The sequence below is a fragment of the Octopus bimaculoides genome, chromosome 22 (assembly GCF_046866305.1).
Source record: "Octopus bimaculoides isolate indiv1 chromosome 22, ASM4686630v1, whole genome shotgun sequence".
NCBI classification, from domain to species: domain Eukaryota; kingdom Metazoa; phylum Mollusca; class Cephalopoda; order Octopoda; family Octopodidae; genus Octopus; species Octopus bimaculoides.
The window spans coordinates 36,462,269-36,470,165 of NC_142949.1; positions in this window are offsets into that span (position 1 = coordinate 36,462,269).

The window sequence follows — 7,897 nt, forward strand, 5'->3', positions numbered from 1 at the left end:
AGTGCACCTGCTGGCCGTTGTAGTAGTAGTAGTAGTAGTAGTAGTAGTAGTAGTAGTAGTAGTAGTAGTAGTAGTAGTAGTAGTAGAAGCTGCTGTTGTAGTTGTAGAAGCTGTTGTTGTAGTTGTAATCATAGTATTAGTAATAGTAGCTATTGGGGTGGTAGTATGAGTGATGGTCGTGGTGGTAGTAATAGTTGTAGTGGTTGTAGTAGTGGTGCTGCTGCTGCTACAATTATTATTATTATTATTAGTAGTAGTAGTAGTAGTAGTTGTTGTTGTTGTTGTTGTTGTTATTGTTGTTTTGCCGGTGTCTGTGGCAGTAATTGTGTTGTTATATACATGCATGTATATTTGTATGTAAGTGTGTGTGTGTGTGTGTGTGTGTGTGCGTGTGTGTGTGTGTGTGTGTGTGTGTAATGTCATGTAAGAGATAACGTGATTCCAAACTAATCCTCCTTAAATGATTTTTAATCTCTATTAGATATTTCGAATTCTTTTTAAAAATAAAAGTAAGGTTACACAAGATATATATCACATCCATCCATCCATCCATCCATCCATCCACACACACACACACACACACACACACACACACACACACACACACACACACACACGCGCGCGCGCGCGCGCGCGCACACACTCGGCTCTTGAAATTTCTGCCGATTATTAAGAAGTAATAATTACGTACTACGTCATCAATAGTTAAGATACCAAATCCGCTCACAACGAAAGAAAATGATCTTGAATTTTTTTAATAGTGCAGCCCGCCTGGTGATGAACCATATCACATGCGGCCCAGTCCTAAAAAAAAAAAAGAAGTTTCTTATGCCTGTTTTAAACACCCCCTCTTCGTCACAACAAACCAATTTATTCCGGTTAATTTCCCGTGTACGCCAACACCGTTTCGAGGACAACTGCTCTGATAAATTCCTTCAGTAATTAAAAGAGAACTGTTTCGGTGTCGACTAATTGGAATTATTAATTAAAAGAGAACTAAATTAGCATAACACGAATTCAGATACAGCGAAAAAAACAAAAAAACAAAAACATAATTAACTGGTCCTCCTATATTTTCTTTACCAAAAGCCAGGAGCTTTTCAGCACCCACTCGTATATATACTTATACTTCAGTGTGTGTGTGTTCCTCACCGGTGGGGGTTTGTTTAGGGAAACCGATGTGACCTTATCTTATTGAGCATCACTTGTTATGCGCTCATAAATTAGTTTGATAGCTGAGCTGTATGCAAATGAGTCCATAACTGGGGTCCGGAACTCGCGTGGGAAAAACAATTTCGCGGGCCGGCCCTGGACGGAAATATGTGAAAGATAACGTATTAGACACATCTGTGATATGTCATTGCGAATTCCTTTTAATAAGCGCATTTGACCAGAAATTTTGGGAGACAGCATTAGTGACGGTTTTGGTTGGTTCCTTGGTTTCTTGGTTCCTATTGCTTACAGCCTTGAAATATGTCGTAATGTGATGGGTGTGTAACATATATATTAGTCAGGGATTGGGAGAAAATGGTACATTATACGCCTGTCACACCCATTTGGTATGATGTTTGGAAGTTTGGTGAACATTACAGAGAAAAGGACCTTGCAAAGTAGTGACGGCGAACGAACGATCAGTAAAACTATATCGTTTGTTTATTTGTTGCGTAGAGTCAATCCCCACCACGTTCTCTCTCTCTCTCTCTCTCTCTCTCTCTCTCTCTCTCTCCATATATGAGTGTATATGTGTGTGTAGTTGTGTGTATGGTGTGAAACATAGCCGTCACTCGCAAGCGAGTTTGACTTGGGAACATACACTATGCTACCGCTAATTAGGTGTGCCTACTTAGTCACGATCAGTCATGGGTACCTCTCGGTTTGTCCTAGATTTAGTGGAACGTCCAGGATGTGACAACAGGAGAGGGTGGGAGAGAGAGAGAGAGAGAGAGAGAGGCGGGGCTGCACAAACACTGGGGATGTGTGACTTATGTTTGTGTACCAACGTACAATGGTGATGACAGTTTTATGTCTTACTGCTGCCCCAAAGCCGGCTGTTTTATCTCCCTGAACTTTTTAAAAACATTTTTTTTCTGGAAAAATACTTTATTCAACTAGTTTAAATATTACATCAAATTACATGGCCCTGAACCCAATACACCAGTCACTTCTGCACTCAAATAGATTTCTTGTTTGAAAGTACACTCCTGGTGTGTTTTGAGTAATACGACACACATTTACACTCATTACACATCGCACACGCACGCGTGCGCGTGATAGCTGTCGACTGGGTGGACGATTATGATCATCCCCGAAAAATTGTATCGTTTCCGAGTCTTTTCTTCTTTCCTCTTTTTCAGTAACCATGGGACCCTTTAAAACCAGCAAGGGAGTTATATTTCTTTTGCTGCAGATACGGTATTCATTTTCCCGTGTTGCAATCGGACGCTCGTTCTGTACAGCAGACTGATCGTATTCTTTCATGTGTCGAGTGAATCCAGATCGATTGGAATATTTCACTACCACATCGATTACATATCATATTAGCTGCTAGAAAATAGTTATATTCAGCTTGAGACATTCCGACGAGTTTCTGTAGATGACTGGCGAGATCAGTTCAGGTGTAGCAAACTCGTCCGTGTTCATCACACTTAAAACATGGGGCTGGTTTTCTCTCCTTAGCTGCCTGCTCAACCATTAGCCCAATCTAATGAAGATTCTTGAATCTTCCTGACGTCATTGAATATTTTTATGCGCCATTTTGAATATTTGAATATTTTTATGCGCCATTTTGAATATTTTTATGCGCCATTTACTTCTGTCTTGCACAGAAGATACTTATCGGTTATTTCAATTTTGCATTGAGTCAAAATATCTTTCACACAGTCCTTAAAACGGAATTTTGACTTAAGCTATAGACTCGTACCTGCAGCGCTGGATTAACCGTCAAGCAAAATAAGTATCGTCTTTATAGCAGTGCTCCGCGGCCTTTTTTCACTTGCGGTACACTTATATTCTTTTCAAAATTCGGCGGCACACCTGAATTTCCGTGTAGTAAATCGAATGAAAGAGATGCTGGCGTTGTTTAAAAAGCTGTCGACGATTTTAAATAGCATCTCTTTCGTTCGGTTGACTACACGGAAATTCATCCTTTTCTCTGACGAGTGGATGTATTGCATAATAACGATTATCAATTTTGGATTTCATTTCGAAAGGTAATACATCCATGAAACGATCGTAAGATATCTCAAACCTTTTTAGATAATCAGACTTTATATATTTATTTATTAATATAATATTATTTATATTATGGACGTATGTCTTCTGTGATTTTTTGATGTAATGTTTCCTGCTTTTACTCTCTAATATTTAAAAATAGGATAAAATCTTTATAAGAATTTATCAAGTAAGCGTGAAAAACATGTGAAGAATGTCGAGAGAACGTCTGCTACAATTGGTATTTTTTGACACAGGGCACCTCTAAGATGATCGTCAGACGCCGAAAGAAAATAAATGAACTGAACTGCGACCAGGCTCAATAAAAGGAGCCCGAGTTATTGGCTGCAATTACATACTTGGAAGTCAGTGTTGGCAGAAATTAGATCAGCTTGAAAATACACGTTCACTTTACTAAATTTATACTCGGGCTAAGCCCGAACAGCCCGTGTGCCGGAGTCGCCAATGATATATATATATATATATATATATGCAACGGGCTTCCACACAGTTTCCTTGTATCAAATTCACTCACAAGGCATTGATCGGTCCGGGGTTATTATGGAAGACACTTGCCCAAGGTGCCGCGTTATGTGACTGAACCTGAAACCCCATGGTTACGATTTTGTAAAGTACTCAGTCATAAGTTAACAGAAAATAAAAAAATGAAGCACTTCCTTTAAAGGAGATTTGATATCTTTTAATGTTTATTTATTCATTTATTTAATTATTTTCGTCTGCAGTGTCCCAGGAAAGTAAAAATAAAACGAAAAACTGAAACAACGAAACCAGAAACAATAAGGTATTAAATATTACAACTCGGGACATTAACGACATTTAACATAAATGGTTATTATTAAATTAATTTCTCTGTTATTATTTTTAGCTTAATATTACATATATTTTCAGGTTTAATTTTCTTTTTCTTCATTTCATTTTATTACTCATATACAGAAACTTAATCCGTTTCGTAATTTCTCTATTTTAATTACGTATATTTTTATTTTCGTGATCCCCGAGACACGATAAATTTACATAAGTTTATTTGGTGCATTTAAATCAAGGTTAAGCCGAATCTTTTCTCTTTAGCCACTGATGTTCATTTAACGATTTAGCATTCACATTATTCAGTTAAGTTGGATCTTTTCTGTTTGGCTGTCTGTTCTCTGACTGGGAAAAAACGATCAAACTTTAAACCTCTATAACTTTTTTTCAAAAAACTTTTCTAGCGTACTCACGCATTCATACGCATGCACACACATTCTACGGGGTTCCACACAGTTTTCGTCCACCAGATTTCACTTACGAGACGGTGTAAAAACCGTTAATAGAAACATATTTGCTCAAGTTCCCTGCAATGGGATTGAACACGGAACGAAATTTAACCACGCAGCCATATTTATCACCATTATTGATCGACTGCCTACAACCCTAGGCCAACAGGTCTTCTGTGCTTGTCTGCCCACCATCGCTTGACAACCGATGGTGGTGTGTTTACGTCCCAGTAACTTAGCGGTTCGGCAAGAGCCGATAGAATAAGTACTAGGCTTATAAAGAATAAGTCCTGGGGTCGATTTGAATCAAAAGGATCTAACCCTTTTAATCCAACCTCTTGTCTCCACACTCAATTTTTTAATGGGGGTGAGATAACCAAAAAGTACCCATTGATTTATGCAAATTCAAAGCGATTCCAGAGAAAAAAACTACAAAAGGCAACACTGTATCACCTTTGATTAAAAAGAAATTGGAAACGCGCCGTTAATGCAAGGGAAGTAACCACTGAAATACGCTGTTATACGAGTTACCGCCCATCAATTGAAAAGTTATCTCCCTTGTAATTTCTCGCCGCTTTCCTATTCCATCTATCCATTTTCTCCGTCCACGATTCCGGGGAGTGGAGGCGCGTGGCTTAGTGGTTAGGGCGTTGGACTCATGACCGTAAGGTTATGGTTTCGATTCCTGGGCAGCCACAATTAGATCATCTCCAGTACGCAACTGGTACTTAATTTATTGACCCAAAAAGATGAAAGGCAAAGTCGGCTTCAGCGGAATTTGAACTCAGAACGTAAAGACGAAATAGCGCTAAGCATTTCACCCGGCGTGCTAACGTTTCTACCAGCTCGCACCCCTCGCTAATAAATCGCAATAAAACAACAATAGAACGTAAAGTAAAAAGAATGTCAAGATTATTTATAATTAAAAATATTATTATTAATTATAATCGTTTTGTGAATCCCTTTCACTTGCACAGCATCACTTGCAGATTTCTTTTTAAAAAACAAGTCTAGAATCGTTTGCTTAGAAGAAGCTTGTTTTTCGCTCTCTCTAGATTTCTCAGTAACACACAGAAGAAGCATTTGCTATGGTAACAGTATCTTTTGCACTTCCTTCAAAATTTGGGCCTTGTGCTTAAAAAATTCCACCTCACCATACGAAAGTGAGCTGAAAAATAAAACTCATAAATCTGGGGTCTCGTAAAGTGGGGCATTATTGTGTGCGTGTGTGTATACATATTGTGAAAGTGGTTAAGGTGTTGCACTCATCATGATTGCAAGATCGTGGGTTCAATTCCCAGACTGGGCGTTGCGTTGCGTTCTTGAGCAAAGCACTTCGTTTCACATTGCTCTGCGATCATCTGGACATATGACACTTGTCGCACCTGTACAGGTAATGTTGATTTGATGGAAGGAGTGAGCTTATGTCTACACAAACATTCGATCCCTATAAACAAATCATCTGTGTGGTTGTTCGGTATGAAATTGCCGAACCCTCACACGTCGTCTAAAAACGGAAGAGTCCATTATTTTATTTAAATTTTTTAAAGTACAACGAAAACAAGAAACATTTATGGTACATAAAAATTTTACTATCGTTTTCTTGTGACAAATATATATATCAAAATATGCAATGTACAATAAATTCTATTTACATTTCATACAACATAGCATTTGGAGAAATAAGGGGAGGGGGCAGGCAGATTGGAGGGGAGGGGGCTGTTTCCTGTTGGTTTTCTTTGTAGTTAAATTTGTTCTAATAATTTCCTTTTTTATTTTAACATATTTATTGTAGATTAAAAAATGAAAATAATGATGGAAGAGAGGAAAAAGAAAAAAACAGAGGGGGAGGGATTTACAGAGGAACAAATTTGGGGGGAGGGAGGAACACAAGAGGAGAGGGTAGAGACCATCTACAAACAAATACAAGGAATTTCTATTCTTACCTTTAAATTTAAAAAAAAATTTCAATTAATATCCCACCCTGTCCCCACCCCAACTATTTACATTACAAGCCATAACATGAAAAAAAGTCATTTTATTACTGAGAACTAAATTCCACCCCCTTTTTTTGTTCTTTTTAAAAGATCATTAAATATCAAATGATGAAAATGATAATAATGATAATAATAATGATAATAATAATAATAATAACAATAATAATAACAATAATAATAATAATAATGGTGGTTTTAAATTTTGCCACAAGAGCAACAATTTTGGGGGAAGGGGTGAGTTGATTACATCGCCCCCAGTGTGCAACTGGTACTTATTTTATCATCCTGAAAGGATGAAAGGTGAAGTCAACCGTAGCAGAATTTGAACTCAGAACATAAGGACAGATGAAATATCGCTAAGCATTCCACCAGGTGTGCTAACGATTCTGCCAGATCACCTTAATTACAATAATAATAATAATAATAACAACAATATCAGAAATTTCTTTATAAAAGAACTCACAGATAGTGAATAAATAATGTATGTATATTTGGGGCGGAGGGATCTTAGGTGCTGGTGGTGGGCAGAGGTGAAATTATGTGTGGAGGGGAAGTGAGAGGGGAAAATGTGAGGGTGGGGTGGAGGAAGCGGGGTGGGGATGAAAATGGAAAGAAAAAATATAATTAAATAACAAAAATTGAATCTTTGAAAACAAGAATGGCAAGATGAATCCATGTCTTTTGAGTGTGAATTTAGGGTGGAATCGGTACCAAGTGGCAGAGAACATCTAAGAGAGAGAGAAAAACACAAACAGAAAAAAACCTCTACCGGTACCTTCCCTCCATTTTTTTAAAAACAAAGTTCAGTTCAAAGAATGGATCAGATTTGTAGATGATATATCCACCAGCATACACATACGTGTATATATATACACACACACACACACACACACAGACATACATATACACACATGTATACACACTCATGCACATATTCATTTTTGGATGTGTGGGATTCTTGTTACACTTTTTCAAAAACTGACCAAAATATAAAGAAGAAAAAATAAGATTCCAACAATGTAGAGGACAGGGGTGAAAAAAAAAGTTAAATAATCTAAAAAAAAAAAAAATTTTAATAAAATAAAAATAAAAAACAGCTGCCGAATGTTCTTCCTCTGACTGTGTGGAGAGTAACATATTTTTCCTCATTCATAGAACTACACTGACTGTGATTCATCTTGTAACCCCATATCATCTATAACTTTTTGTGCCCTATCCAGAGTCAGAAATTAATATTGACTGGAGTTTTAACCATATTACACTTAAATTTAATCAATATACATTTATAAATGTCTCATTTTTGTTGATTTTTATTGTTTGTCTTTCTTTTCCATTTTTTTTCTTTTTGCATGAGAGACAGTTGCTAAGAAGGTCCGTACAGCCTACATGTACATCAGTGTAACCAGTCTGTTGGGC